Genomic DNA, 16,862 nt, shown 5'->3' with positions numbered 1-16,862 from the left:
TCATAATGATAAAATCATAAATGTTAATCATAGCATATATCAACCTACAATGAGGTATGGAGATGTTTGTTTTGATTATTTTTGGTCCAAATGATTCCAACATCTTCAACCTAGAAGTGATGCTCTCTTTAGATCATATCAAAAGTGGAAAAATGAAATGACTTTATCCTTTAGTAAACCTAGAAATCCAACACTTTACATTACTCTTGATGATCATATACCCCTTCTCGAGGATAAGATTATTCTTCCTCCTAAGGAAATAAATAATCTTCTTCTCGAAAAGGCACCTGGTTATTCTCCTAAAGAGATGAGTATCCTTTCTCCTAAGAAAAGAGATATTATTCTTCCTAAAGAAGAATCTATTCCTTCTCCTATGGATGAGTCTACTCCTCCTCCCAAAGGTAGAAAAACTCTTCCTTCTAAACATCAATCTATTCCTCCTAAGGCTAGACCTATCCCTCCTCCTCATGATGAACCCGATATCCTTCCTACACCTCCCATTCCTCCTTTATATGGTGTGGTTCCTCCTCCTTCATCTTATAGAGAAAAGCGACCACGCTCTTCTATTGTACAACCTAAAAGACCTCAACCCATTCATCCTTCCCTAAAAGAAGAGATGAAGCCTATATCTGATGTACCTAAACTTCTTCAACCTTCAGCCAAAACTAGACGAAACTGTTGTGTGAGAGAACACCAACGGAGACGTCGTGCTAGAGCTCGTGAAGTTTCTTCCCAAACCATTTCTTCTCCTAAAACACCAATTGTTGACATGATTCCATTTTATCCTAAACAAGATGTTCAACCTAATTCTCCAAGATGCAAAATGCTAAAAAAAATGATGGTTCAAGTTCTATTCCTATTAGAGCTCCTATTTTTATTAATCTTGATGAAGAAATAGGTGAGAATTTTGTTAATGATGAAAATGTTGATTCTAATATTTCTAATGATGAATATGAATATGTTGATGTTGACAATGATTTATCTACACAATTTTCAAAAGCATTAATCCTAGCTCCTAGCAACGAACAAAGTGACTCAGCATTAGAGCATGGTCCTTGTTTGGAACTTGTGGTAGCTCCATCTATTGTGCTTGATGTGGCTCCTCTTTCATGTTGTCCACCTTCCCAAAATAATGATCAGCAAGATCGGGGGGAGGACGACATGCTTGATTAGCTTGATTAGCACCATAGATTCTCTCTCTCTCACTCCTCTCTTGCTTATTTGTGACATTCTTCTATTTGTTGTCCCTAGTGTTGTCTACTTGAGGATGATGCAAAGCGTTGAGATCCCTTTTGGTCTCTTCCATGTTGACTCAAAAGACACATGTGTTCCCTTCTTCCACGGTGATTTCCTTTCTTTGGGGGATGAGGATAATTATATGCATATATATAAATGATATACATGAGTTATCATAAAAAGCATACTGACTCCAAATTTAGGTGAAACTACCTCGTGTTTTGTGCTTTGTATTCATTATCCTTTGATTTATCCTCTCTTGGGGGATAAATTAATGTGATAACGTGCATGTCTTCTTTGGGTGTATCCTACCTTAAAGCAATTTCTCCCGACAAGGCGTGTGCAATTGCTTTAACGTGGGGGCATACACTCCGATCATGATTCTCTCTTTTGTCACTTAGAGTTACTTAGCAAACTTTGTCTTTGCTTTGTAATTTTTGGTGCTTTTTCTTTTCATTCATGACTCATAGTAAGAGAACCTTACTAGTTGTAGTCATGGTTCTCTCTTTCTCTCTCATGATCTTTCCTTTTACCTTATCGTTGAAGTCATAAGATCCTAAAGTCTACTGGGGGCTCGATGAATCTTGCATCTTTGACGTGGTGAAAGTCTTTCAATCTGAACTACCGTGAGTATTTGTGTAAGCTCATACTCCTACTAAAGTGGGGGCTAAATGCAACATCCCAAAATTGCACCCCTTGCAATTTTTGACTGCATTTGGGTCTCCACCTTAGTATTTGCGCCCCTCGGCCTGATTGGAGACCTGATTATGCTCACACATATCAAAAACCTCATGCAACTCAATGATGCACCTTGCCTACACCTTGATCCTGCCCCAAATTAGGGCAGGACCAGGGCATGGCGCCCTAGTCCCCCTTAATGGGGACCTATCTTGGACCCCTCTCCCTGACCTATCTCAGATTTGAAGCGGGAAAATCCCCCTATGTTGGCTCATGTCGAAAAATCAGTCAATTAATCCTATAGACAAGTATATAAGAGGGATTTCCCCTCTCATTTGAACATCCACGACCATCCACAATCATTATCAATAATCTGAGCATTCAAGAGATCAAACATTCAAGAATAATTGAACATTTTCAGTCTTCCTTCAAGCTTGGGAGCAACAATGAAGTCAATATTTCAAGCATTGAAGAGGAGATCATCATTCTAATCCATGAAATCATAATTCCATGTGGAGACAAGCAAAAATTCACAAGGAGGTATAAGCATTTCATTTTTAAGAAATTCAACATCCCCTCAAAGAGGAGGATTTCTACTTTCAATCATTTCAATTACATTATTTCAACCACTTGGTTAATTTCAAAATTGGGGTTTGACCTAAAGATAAACCCCTATTACCAACACATTTCCCTTTCCTTCTGTGTGCAAAGGGGGACCTGGTTCGGACACACGGTCCCTACAACTTTTGGCAGATTTCGCAGAGCAGCTTTGAATCATCTCAAATTTCTCAGATCCAGGTGCATGACGAAATCCCGAATTTGTAGCTCGCTGTTTTCTCATGCTTTGTCTTCATTTCTAACACTTAGTCTTAATTCAATTAGTCAACTTACAAAAGAGGGTCAATTACATTCCAAAAACAACCAATCTACTTAGTATTAAGTCCTTGCATCATTTAGGATTGGATCTAGTGGATACATCCCCCTCTTTTAAATGTAAACTCTCCCCAAGTGAAAATTGAGCTTAGTGGAATCTCCTTTCCTCGTGGTAAATTTTCTAAGCTCCCAATTTTCTGCTTTACACCTCCTTTGGAGCACAAACTTCAACAAGGAGGTCCGTCATGCATCTATGCAAATAGGTATGCATGGGGTCAAGGAATATCTAAAGATGTGGGAGAGCCAGGAGTTGAAACTAGAGATGGAGAAATGGAGTTCGTGTGAGGCGAAATTCTCTCACTCGGGTGGGTCTACATCCACCAAACGTAAGCGTGGATGTCCGAGGGATTCAAAGAAGAAGCAATGTTGTCGAAATCTGTGGATTGGATTCCCACCCAAGGACAATGATGACATTGAAGACTCGGAGGAGCAGATGGAGAACCTGTTGGTGATACCAGTGGGAAAGGCAAGGGAATTGTCACTGCTGCTTAATGTACCATGATTATTAGTTTTGGTATATATCTAAAAAAAATATTCTACTTTATTTTATAAAGCATTCTAAAGACATATAAGATCATTATGTAGGGATAGGGGAAGCTTATCTTTTTGACTTAGTATATATAGCGAGGGGGAGAGTATGTTTAAAACTTTGTTTATGCTTCAATATGTGTTTTTTTTGGACACGTTGAAGATGTAATGTTTTTTTTTTGTTTGATAACAGGCCGAAGCCAGAATAGAAACTCTAAGTGAGAAGATGTAATGTTTTTGATTTCGTAATACAATACCATTAACTGATAAAAAATAAATAAATTATAATTTAAAAATATGAATTTAATTTAAAATGAATAGATTAAAAAAAATATTTATATAAAAAAAATGAGCGTCAATTTAAATTACATAGAGTTTTTATTGACTAAATACTAACATACTTATCTTTAGAGGAATATAGATAAAGTACACCCAAAGCTATATATTTGTTGATTATTCCACTTAAATTTTTTAATTTTTTTTTGATCGATACTTAAATTTTCTAATATTATATCATTATTATATTAGGATATTAAATTATTAATAAAATATGTATATTATTATATTTAAATATCTTCTTATTATAATATTATAATATTTTTATATGTCTATTAAACTATTTACAAAAAAAAAAAGCTTTTAGTACAAAATTAAGTTGACGAAGGTTACTCCCCTTACAAATCCAAACACACAACAACAAAGAAATGAATAAAAAATGTAAGGAAGGAAACACTTGCTCTCTATTATTTGAATGAAATGAAATTACAACATTTAGAAAATAACATGCTATAGTCACATTGGTTTTCATTACAATAATCTATAAGGTAGAGTTACAATTTGCACTATGAAAGTATCCTTTGTAACCCTTGTTGGTCTTCTTTATATAAGGAAGTTTAACCACTCTAGAATGTTCTAGAAAGTCTAACTCCCCCTTTTTGAGGCTGATCACTTTTACATCATTTTTTTGTATATTGGAATATGTCAAGAATATGTTTAGAATGGGTTTTGGTATTCATCCGAATATTTCAATTTTTTTAATTTTTTCTTCCAAAGTAGCGCAACTTCTGGAGGCCATATCTTTTGATCTAGGAACCTAATTAAGCCCCCCCTTTTTTTTAAATTGAAGATCTCAAAGAGATCTACACCATGCTTTCCCTAGATCAAGATTTGATTAAATTTTCGTCGAGGTCCCATTTGATCATTTAAAGGTCCAAAATTCAAGTTGAATATTTTTATAAGATTTTTGACCCTTGAAACATTATTATCTACCAAACGATACATTTCTGTGGTCATTATATTTTTCCACTTTGCTTATTGGGGTTAGTTTTTAGGTTCATACATGCATAAATACAAGCTTACTAAAATAGTAATATTAATAATAGGTCTTCAACCTAATAATATTAATATAGATATCTTAAATATATCTATAAGAAAGTTGCTAAAAGCTCTCCTATAACTAATATAATGTTGCAAGAGCTAGGGCTCTATCTCTCAAATCTACATGTTGAATTGTGTAGGAGTGGGGAATAGGAAAGCTAAAAATAGACATAATTTTCCAAAATGTCTAAGTAGCACCTAGGATGCACCTTTATTTGTATATATTAATTAATTGAAAATTAAAAAACTATAATTTTCAAAAATGACTATCCAATAGAATGATCTTGATGTGACCATTTTTTCATTTATTAAATAAATTAAAAATCACAAGAAAGTTATTTTAAGATTTTTAATTTATGAATGAATAACCATTTCCATAATTTTCTGTTAAAACATAATCATTTTAAACTTTACTTTGTTGTTCCCCATTGTTGATAATCTTCAAGGAAGCCTTAAAATTTAAAGCTCCTCGAAATGCAATTTAAAGTTTTCATTTTGCAGTTCTCGATTTGTGATTCGAGGCCCCAAGATTTAGATTAGAGAATGGATTGAGTCACAATGCAATATTTATCCAGTGAGCATATTGGATAAACATTGCCTTGTGGGTCACAAGAAATATTTTCATTGTCAGGATAGTAGGTTTGGCTTAAATAACACATTCTAAGTTTTGAGTTGTTTATATATCTTATCTAAAATTATTCTAAAATCATATTAATAAGTAGTAGGTCCTATTAATTTTTTTTTCAATTTCATACGAGCCATCTAAACGAGTCAAGTCAAAAGTTTATATAATTTCAGAGCCACCTAAACAAGTCAAAAACTTATATAATTTCAAAGCCACCTAAACAAGTCAAAAAATTATATAATTTCAAAACCATGGCTTAAATAACACATTCTAAGTTTTGAGTTGTTTAGATTTCTCATCTAAAATTATTCTAAAACCATATTAATAAGTAGTACTTAAACGAGTCAAGTCAAAAGCTAATATAATTTCAGAACTACCTAAACAAGTCAAAAACTTATATAATTTCAAAGCCGCCTAAACAAGTAAAAAACTTATATAATTTCAAAGCCATCTAAACAAGTCAAAAATTAATATAATTTCAAAGCCACCTAAACAAGTCAAAACCCACTTTAAAGTCTTAAATTAGTATTTCTTCAGACAAATCACCTAAACAAATCAAAACCAGCTTTAAACCTAAACTTGATAATAATACTATGTTAATATAAACATATTAATTTATTGATAAAATAACTATATATTGATTTATTGATAAAATAACTATATATTAATTTATTGATAAAATAACTGTTTATATTCAAATCTAAATGTAGAATGAATCCTGTCAATCAGAATTAAGCTACATGAACATCGTCCAGACAACTTTATTTTCATATCAGTCTCGTCCATCCATTACTAAGTTCAAAGAGATTAAATTTAGCTCATAAGTATAGTCGTCCCTTGGAAGATTCATTCCTTATAGGAACAAGAAAATATAGATTATACATTCCAACAGTTTTAATAGTGAAACTTCAATAACCTACAATATTTAATAAGTTTTATGAATAAGTTTTTAATTGTTGAAGATGTTTTATAAGCATCTCTTAAATATTAGGAAAAGTCTATAGTTCAAGTGTGTTATTGTTCACTAATTCTATTAGTTCTTGTCATTTATTTCATTTGTGGTGTATTTGTCAATTTTATCTGCTATTCATTTAGCTAGTTTAAGTATTGATACTTAGTTCATGTGAACATCAAAAATGCTATTTCTGGATTTGATTGTGTTCAAGATTTTTGTATTAACATTTGGTATCACACTTTGGGATCCATCATTAAGATGAAGAGGGTTGAAGGAGTGTGATTCAAAGTGTTGATACAAAAATCTTGAACACAATTGAATCCAGAAACAACATTCTCTTGATATTATAAATTATAGAAATCTCTCATCGCTGATCACGTTTGATTAAAAAAAAACAAATTAGAATATTGAATACTGCCATGGATAGATTTTGCTAGAAAAAAAGAAATCTGATTTTGAATTGAATTGTTTTACTGTTTTAAATATTGTAGTTACTGTGGATCATTCTTTTGGCATCTTGCTCTGCCTTGATTATTCAGTCCCTAGCAGCCAACTTGGGGGTTGCTACAGGTCAGTTCCATCTTTGCAATTATTTAAGAAATTATGCTTCTTTTGGTCATTGTCTCAAAATCCAAATGGTCTATTTGCCCCCCCAAAAAACAAAAAAAACCTTATTATTTGATTGCCAATATTGCAGGCAAGCACCTTGCTCAACACTGCAGAATAGAATACCCAAGATTAGTGGGTTATGTACTATGGGTGCTAGCAGAAGTAGCTATAATTTCATCAGATATTCCTGAAGGTCAATTTCTAAGCTCATATATGCTGGATGACCTAAATCAATCAATAAATTTAATGTATGAAGAGTGGGGACAGAGTTTTTTTTGCTTTAAATCTGTGTTTTTCTCTAATCTATTTATGTTCTTGTTAAAAATTCTCTATACTGTTGGTGCGCTGTTAATGGCTTATTGATGGTCTGTTTTGTTCTTTTTGCGTGACATTTTGTTTTAAAGGGTTCAGCACCTTAGTTTTCTGTTTATATAATAAAAAACATTTATTATTTTAGATTGATTTTGTTGTTTGACTATTGGAAGTTGGAAGGAATTTTGCATTCAATTGGCAGACTCATTGGGCTATCCCTGCAGAAAATGCCTCCCAAATGAAATAGATGTTCAAGAGTATACTGTGCCTATGGGTTTTTCCCATGCATTTATATGTGTGCTTTGTTTCTGACTAATTATTGCCCTGCTGGTTGAATACTTTTATCAGTTGTTGGAACAGCTTTTGCACTCACCATGCTATTTAACATACCTGTATGGGGAGGGGGGGTTCTAACAGGATTTAGCACACTTATTATACTGGCACTACAGTGATATGGGGTAGCCATATTTTCTACTCAATTGAGTTTTCATATATTCATATGAAAATCTTGAAAAGGTCTGTGTTAATACATATAAATTTTGAGATTGCAGATCAGAAAATTGGAGTCTGTAATAGCTATTCTATTATTTACAATGGCCGGCTGCTTCTTTGTGGAACTAGGTAGTACACAGAAGTTTTGAAGGGGATGTTTGTACCTCAGTTGAGAGGAAATGGAGCAACTGGTCTTTCCATATCTCTTCTCGGTGCCTTAGTTATGTCGTATGATACATTCTTTTACTAGTACCAAAGTTCTCAGACTTGGACTCGGCTCTGACTCGGCAAGGCTGATTCGACTCGTGACTCGGCTCGGACTCGGCAATGACTCGGCAACGACTCGGCAAAATAAGAAAACCCTTGAAATTTAGAGATTTTTAACGATTTAAAACTTGTTTCATACACCCATTATTGAATTAAGCTTAAAGACACTATAACATCATCAAATAGAAGCTAATTTGATCACATACATAAACATACATCCATCACATGCGTAGAAATGTAAATTGTAGTTGAAGGAATTAGAAAACATAGATATATCGAGTTATAAATGTTGTCCAATATATATAAAATCCATGACTTCAAATGTTCCCAAACATATATGTAACTCTAAAGTGTAAACAAAAACAAGTCTATGGCTCAGGCTCTGGCTCAGCCTCGTCTATCTGCCTCCTAGAAAGGCATCTAAGGTAGGTCCTGGATGACTGAGTAGCCATAGTCTCTGCCTGTGATGTGCCAGTCTGAGTAGCCATAGTTGTGCCTGATCGTGCTCTATCCTCCTCCTCTGCCATAGCCACAGCCTCAGCCTTTCTGTCTGCCTGGTCAACCCACTCAAGGTCCTCATTAGTGAAGGCTGGATCGGTGGACTTAGTGAGCCAATCGGACTGTAGTGTTGCCCCAATGTGATTTGTGCAAGCTTTTTACCTCTTCCTCTCAGCTGGTTGCAAAACTATGGCTTCCTATTTTTCCAGTGTTCCACGGGCGTTGGGGACGAGGGGACGCGTTTCCAGGATGGGGGGACCAAGGGCCTAAGTTTGGGGACGGCAAGGGGATGGCGACGGGGGGATGGCGGGGTGGTGGTGCTGATATAGTTATACATATACATATAGTATTTGAAAAACTAGTTTTGAAAAGATGTATGACACTATTATAGTATAAGAATTACATTGTCAAATGAGACTATAGGAAATTTGAAATACTAAATCTAAATACCAATTACCAAGATTTCTAAGTTGTGTTGTTATATGGAGCCTAATCAGACTCGTAGGTTAGATTTTCCCTACTTCTATTGGCGCGGTTTCCCCCTATATTTTTCAACGGGGGTTTGGGGGCAGCGCCCCCAAGTTGGGGTCAAGGGGCAGGGGCAGCGCCCCGCGAGGCCAAAAAATCATTAAAAAATGTTATGTTTTTTTTTTTAATTTTTTTACTGCACTGTTTTAAGTGACTCTGGCCGGGCCATGACCCTCAGACTCGGTGAGTCAGGGAGTGACTCGTTGACTCGGTGAGTCAGGCGAGTCAGGCGAGTCACGCCCCCTGACCCGTCCGAGCCCGGGTCAAGGTCACCGTGACCTGGCAGGGGTCACCCGGCCCGTTGACTCGCGTGACTCGCCGCGAGTCACGGAACTCTGACTAGTACTACTAAACTTCTCTTGGTTGGACATTAAGATAAACAGATTCAAAACTCATTGGCTTTTGAATTCTTAGGCACAATATGTTTCTTCATTCAGCCCTGGTTCTTTTGAGGAAATTACCTCATTCTGTTTCTGGAATCAATGTGAGTTGGTCTATAGGAAATAACTATGGATGTTTTTTTGTGTGGCTATGTACATAGATGTTGTTAGATTTAATGATAAACTTGCTATACAGTTAGTATGTAGATACAATCTCATGGAAAGTGCATTCACTCTATGTGTTGGCGTGCATGATCAACATTGCTGTCATTTCTTTGTGTGGAGCAATGTGTAACTCTCCCACGCTATCTAGTGAAAACAAGCACAACTGTGGTGACTTGGACCTCACTAAATCATCATTTCTATTAAAAGTAAGTTGGTTACAAACATTTTTCTTCTTTAACTTACTCTTCACTTCATTTTTTTTAAATGTTAGGAATTTCTGTTAAAAGTAAGTTGGTTACAAACATTTTTCTTCTTTAACTTACTCTTCACTTCATTTTTTTAAAATGTTGGAATCAATACCTAACACACTGTTATAACTTCTGTTCGTATGAACTGCCCTCCACTTATGCAGGATAAATCTAGAGAATCAAATCTGTCACTATCATCCATATTGTCCAACAACTTGACTGTCCAATCTACCCTTGAAAACTAATAACTCCAATTTATTTCCAAACTTTCTTTCCTAATTTAATTTAATTTTAATTTTTTTTTTGTCTCTACCTTATTTCCAAACAGCTTTGCAGGATTGGACATTGATTTGGATTGAAATGCAATATATTTGATAATCATGTCATGCATACTTAATCATTTTTTGTCATATTCTTTACACTTAGGATGACAACTAACTACAGGATCACTGCCATCCAAAAGCTTATATTATATTTTCACATTTAAGGTGACAAGAAATTGCAGACCCTGGAATTGCTTGATCTAATTATGAAGTCATCCTAATTATGGTTATAAAATTGGCTCTATCATCTACCAGCATGCTCTAGGAAAGTGGAGCTCAAAGGTCTTTTCCATCGCCTTGCTAGTATGAAGTCATCCTAATTATGGTTATAAAATTGGCTCTATCATCTACCAACATGCTCTAGGAAAGTGGAGCTCAAAGGTCTTTTCCATCGCCTTGCTAGCCTCAGGGCAGAGCTCACCTATCACAGGAACATATGCTGGGCAAGATCATAGTTGAATCTTATCTTGCTGTCTGTTTTCGAATTAGGGTTTTTTTAGGTAAGGGTCAAGTTTATTTTAGTTTAGACAATGATTAATGATATAAAATTTTTACAATTTATAAATTTGTTTGCTGCAGTTTTTGGGATAGATTGTATAAGTTTTTTCTTTATCAATGTTTTGGATCACATTCCGTGATCTATTATGAAGATGTTAGACAATGATTTTTATTATCAAAATTTGTAAAATATGAGTTTGTAAGGATTTCTGGACCTAAAACTGAAGCCATAGCTTCGTAATCTTATGACACGGTGCATTGCAATCATTCCAAGTTTAGTGGTGTCTGCCATTAGCGGTTCTTCTGGTGCTGGAAATCTAATAATTATTTCCTCGGTAAAATAAAATCCTGATCAAAACAGTTCATTGAATAAATGGGCACAATTCTATTCCATGAGAACAGATTAATACTTTTTACTTTCTATCATCTTAATCGTTTCTAATTATTTTCTTGCCCAAACTAATGCCAACCAAGTTCATTTGTCTCTACAGATGATCCTGTCATTTGATTTACCATTTGTGCTGATCCCACTGCCGAAGTTTACTGGAAGTAAGGCCAAGATGGGTTCTCACAAGAATTCAATTACTGTAAGTCAAGACTGCATAGAAACTTTTTTCAAACTTAGACAAAGCTATCAAATGTTCATTTTTCACTTCATTTTTTTTTCTTGGCTGAATGTACTGTACATACTTTTATATTCAAAATATAACATCTGAGTCAACTGTGTATGTTTTTGTGTGACATTTTGGATCATATATCGCAATCCATTATGGGAAAGAGGATTGGATGAAAACCCAACAATGCTAAACCTTGAGGGACGTTCCTTCATTGTGCTAGTGGGTGTGTATCTGAACCAGGGATTCGCCTGAATCTCCTGGTGCGAGTATATATACAATTAATTTCAGAATGTTGAGTGTGATCTGAAATGTTCATACAAAACTATACACAATTGATTTCAGAAACAATATTTAGAATTCTATGTTTTTACAGATCACAATAATTACCCGAGGTCTTGGACTTTGTATCATAGGAATCAACATGTACTACGGTATTACAGCTTTTGTGGGTTGGTTAGTCCATAATAATCGACCTAAGGCAGAGTCTGTATTGATAGGATTAATTGAAGTTCCAGCCATTGTATTGTATGTATTGGGGATTGCATATTTAGCCTCCAGGCCACTGAAAAAGGTGACTTATGTGGCATCAGAGGAAGTTTCGGTATAAATTTAATTTGCCAGATAACAATTTTTATCACTGTTTAATAATATTGCATATTCCAAAATATGTTGCCATTTGAGCCAGATTTATATACTGGCCCACTCTAATTCTATCACCACTTACACAATAATGGTCATAAAATATTTGTTAGCTATGGTCGTAAACTATTTAATGCATGTTTCAATTCTCTAAGATTAGTAACAAACCAATTTGTATAATGTCCAATTCTTTAATTACATTATGCATCTATATTCATATCCTAGTTGTGTCTTTAATCTTATAATAAAAGTTGTGAGTTATTGATATGCTGCCTTCTGTCATTTTTCCAACCTGAGATTATATCGCAATATCCCTTCATATAGAAAACCTATTGTAGGCTCCCTTCTCAAGTCATGATAGTGTAAAACTGTGCCAAGTGTAAGGTCCGCAAAGCATAAGCCTATGGCTTGGTGACATCCAAACGTGGTGGTTTTCAATTGGATCACATATTTTTTTTCATCATAGGATGAAAATCATAGTTCATCTCAAATATCTCAAATTTGTCAGAGTGCAACATCTCTATATGTGGAACCTCATTATTATGGGTCCACGTTTCTTCTCTAGACAATAAAGTTAGAGTATTAAAGCTATGAGATTTTTACAATTCATGTTATGTTTTGATGAAATTTTCTAGATTCGATTGTGTGTATTTTTTTCTATTAACGTTTCGAATCACTCCGTGATTCATCATCAGGATGAAAAGAATTCCAAAGATAGGAAAGATATCGAGTTGCAGATTTGAGATAGAATAAAAAGAGATGTGGGGTAGGGGAGAGCACGAGGATCAAAGAAGATAAAAAATAGACAAAAAAAAAAAAAAGAAAAAAAAAAGAAAAGAAAGAACCAAGGAGGAAAAACCAACGGGACAAGGAGACCACCTAAAGGTTGGATGACAAAAAACCTCTGGAATAACTACCCAAAGAAAAAGAGTAAAGAAAAGGCTAGTAACACATACGTGCCTATAAAAAACAAAAATGAGAACAAATAAATGAAAAAACTAAACAGATCTATACACATCCAAAATAATAAACATATAAATACATAAAATTAGATACATATCTATACACATACAAACCTACATAAAAACAAAAATGAGAACAAAGGAATGTATATATATATATAAGTAAGAGAATGCTAAAACAAACAACCACACAAATAGATGAAAAAACAAACACAGGAAAAATAAAAAGAAAATTTCATAAGAAGTTAGAGTATGTCACAAGAGTTTGAGTCACATGTGTCACAATATCACGAACCATTTTTGTATTGCAGGTTGATGAGGTTGAGATATCTTGCATCTGTGATACCATGAAATGACGACATGTGTCCCATATAAAGGTTTTTCTTGTTGCATTTAATTGAATTTTCAAATGCATCAAATGGTTGTGACATCTATAGATTTGTTGAGATCAATGATCAATATCCAAAGTTGGAGAATGGGTACATGCAGTCGCCTACCTCATGTGTATGAGCTTTAATGGTGAATTTGGTTGATATCTATAAGTTTTCATTGATATTTTTGAGATAATTGCATTTGTGTAGAATATGAAGAAAACTAAAGTGTGAAATATTTGTAGAATTTGAGTTGATCAAGCATTTATAGGAGCAATTTATGCTTTTCAATAACATCATGAATAAGTAAAAATTATTAGTCTAATGTTAGAATTTCTATTTGTAAAAGGTAATTCTAGTCTCCTAAGATTTAGTTGTTAAGGAATAGATTGTTTGAAGTCTTTGAATTTGTTAAATATCATAGAAAAAGAAAGAAGAATTTTCAAATTTTTTTGAGAACCCTAGCTCTATTAAATTTTGAAACCCTAACCCTATAAGGATGGTTGAAACTTCTAGAGGAGTTAAAAAGGGGGTTGGAAGAGGATATTATGACTTAATTGCCCTAATAATATAAAAGGGAAATGGATGCCTAGGGCTTGAGAATTCTATCATATAGAATTATGGATAAGAACAAGGTTTGCTTAGATGCTATTATCCCAATTTATGTGTGGGTTCTATTTAGGTAGAGATTTGAAACAAATGTATAGACATTACATTTGTGAACAACATTTGGAGATTAGACTTGGGGAGATTCATAATTATAAAGTTTTTATATTAGGACAATGGCCAAATATTTTTATAAATATAGACTTTATTATCTTATTAATATTCATAGTCTTAACTAACTATTTCACTTCGAGGTGAATCATGCCTACATCCTTAATATAATAGGTAATATTAATGGTCATATGGGAAAAGTGAGGACACACATAAAAATATATTCTCTAGCCAGAGACTTCAACTCAATAAGACCAAATTAGGCCTTGAGTCACTTATTTAAAATCATAGCACACCCAGAATATTGATCGAGGGTTTCTCTATAAGTCTAAAAATATTTTGTACCCTTCCCAAAATCTTGAACAACTTGCTAGGTTCAATACCATAAAAGAATTTTGAAAATACTTAAAGACCTTGTACCTTTCTTAGGTTTTGGTCATCCTACTAGGTACAAGTCCAATCCCCCCTAAGGATTCTTTTGAGTAATTAGTAGAGTACCATATTTTATCTTGGTATTTATATTTAATATTTTTTATTCCCTTAAATCAAGGATTTTCTTGAATTATTAAATCTTGTATTATTAATCAAGCTATTATAATATTTATTAGACACAACCTAAACCCCATCTCTAAACAAACAAGTATTGGGAACATCCTTCATTTCTCATACTACCTACATACCCTTCTTTCAAACATGATCAATGTATAAAATATGTTGTTCACTTTCAAACATGATCAATGTATGAAATATGTTGTTCAATTTTTTACTTTAATTTTGATGTGAAATGTTGTGACTATGCAACCATTTCTAGAGCCCTGCTACCCATGAAGGGGAGCAATAATCATAAATAAATAGTCATCATGGATATTTATTGTTCTTCAAATCAACTAATACCTAGTTTTAAAATAATGTCACCCTTGAAACCATTGTAAAATGAAGTTTCATTCTCATGATTGAGCTTTATATGAGTCACAAATAATAAAATAAATAAATATGTGAAAGCCTATAATATCATACAAGGAGATTTCTAATTTTGAAGTAGTATGCTTTTTTCATTTAATTAATATCTTTAGATTATTGATCCAAGAGAGATTACCCATCCCTTGGACTTATTATCAACAAGATGTCCTTTAATTTTTCTTGGTGATTGAAAGGGACAATGCTACAAATGTTGTAGTTTTGTTAGGCTGCAGATGTACTAGCTCAAGCATAGTGATATTAATTGTAATTGTGGGCCAGATTGATACCAAACACTTGCAATTTTGGTTTCAATTTCTTGATTAAATTTTTTTCACTAATTATTTTTAAAGTAAACTATATTAAAACTAATTGCTAAGAATGAAACCAATCACTTTTATAAGATACAATTTAACTTTAATACTAATTTCAAATAGAAAACTATTTTAAAAGTAAACACTAACTAACAATTTATTATTTAATTCTTATGGAAAATAAATTTATCTAATTTTATTTGATAAATACAAGCTAAATACTTTTAAATAAAATAAAAAATAATCACACAATTAAAATTTATCTATTTCATTTCTTAAAAAATATTCTTTTTTTTGGTTTTGAAAAATAAATGTTCAATTATTTTACCAAACATAACTAATGAGATCAACTAGTTTCTTTACTTTATGAAAAATAAATTTATCTAATTCAAACTTTTATAAGGAAATATAAATTAATAGTGTACAATTTAAAGTTTATTTAATACTAATTGATTTAAACGAAACTTTTTTCTAGGGTAAAAATTCAATTAAAAATATCTGTTTATCTAATTAAATAATTTTAGTATATGTTTTCCAAAATTTTCTTAATTAGAATTTAGAGCAATTAAATCTATTTTTTTAGCTTTCATACTAATATTCATTATCAATTGAAAATTAAATTTCATATAATTAGAAAATATCAAGATAAATCCTTAACTCATATATAAGATAAATTATAACCTTATATTAGAATAATATATATATGTTATAAAGGTATGACTCTTAATAACATTATGTTGAAAGTCTAATAATTTTTTTTTGTTTCATTTCATTTTTTTTCGGATTTGATCGTTTGAGATTTTTTGTTACTAACATTTTAGATCTAACACCATGATCCATTATCAGAGTGAGATGAAAAGAGAAACCAGAAAATAAGATATTAACAGACTAAAATAGATCCTATTTCCTCACGATCAAATCCAAAGAATACTAAGAAATTATGCTTTATTTCGTCTTGGGAGTCTAGTAGATTGTTAATTACAAACCATATTAAATGCTACTCACTCTCCCAACGTAGAATTTAATTGACCCCTTCTTGGAGATGATAAAATTTCTCTATCTAAAGTAGCCATTGGTAAGATCGACTTCAAACTTCTTTAGGTACCAAATATTATGATGCTCGAATTAGGGATTTTCATAAGATAAGATAATTTTTTTCATTTATTTTTTAATAGAAAAGAACTGGATGAAAAGTTGAAAGCGGTAGAATATAATTATTGTTTTTCTTTTATTAACTAGTAAATGTTTAAAGGGATCATTATGTTAATTAGTATTTTAATATACATAATACAAAAACATATATGTAATTATTTTATTTGTTTATTATTGAAATAAAATATAATGACTCTTTGAAAATATTTAAAAGGTGATAATAAATGAGTAAATCAATTAGAGATAAATAATTGTAATGGCAAAAATTATAAACTTATATGCTTTTATTAATCCTACAAGTGGTATGTTTTTGCATGAAATTCTACTCAATACATTACATTATCATGCTTCCATCATCATCCATCCCTCCAAAAATTGGTTCTTATTTATGACAAAAGGATAAGGATGCCCATTAAACTATAATTTCTTGAAGTTATTAAATTTGATCTTCAACTTATTTTTATTTTTGCAAATTTTGGGG

The 16,862-nt window shown here is 32.6% G+C and overlaps 1 pseudogene; it reads left to right on the top strand.

Annotated features, from left to right (window-relative positions):
• Nucleotides 1–11,876, top strand: part of LOC131043317 (metal transporter Nramp6-like) — a 147,437-nt pseudogene extending 135,561 nt beyond the window's left edge.
• Nucleotides 11,877–16,862: the final 4,986 nt, after the last annotated feature.

Source organism: Cryptomeria japonica, chromosome 7 (genome assembly GCF_030272615.1).
Source record: "Cryptomeria japonica chromosome 7, Sugi_1.0, whole genome shotgun sequence".
Taxonomy (NCBI): domain Eukaryota; kingdom Viridiplantae; phylum Streptophyta; class Pinopsida; order Cupressales; family Cupressaceae; genus Cryptomeria; species Cryptomeria japonica.
Note: the sequence above shows the minus strand (reverse complement) of the source record. Positions and strands in the feature narration are given on the sequence as shown.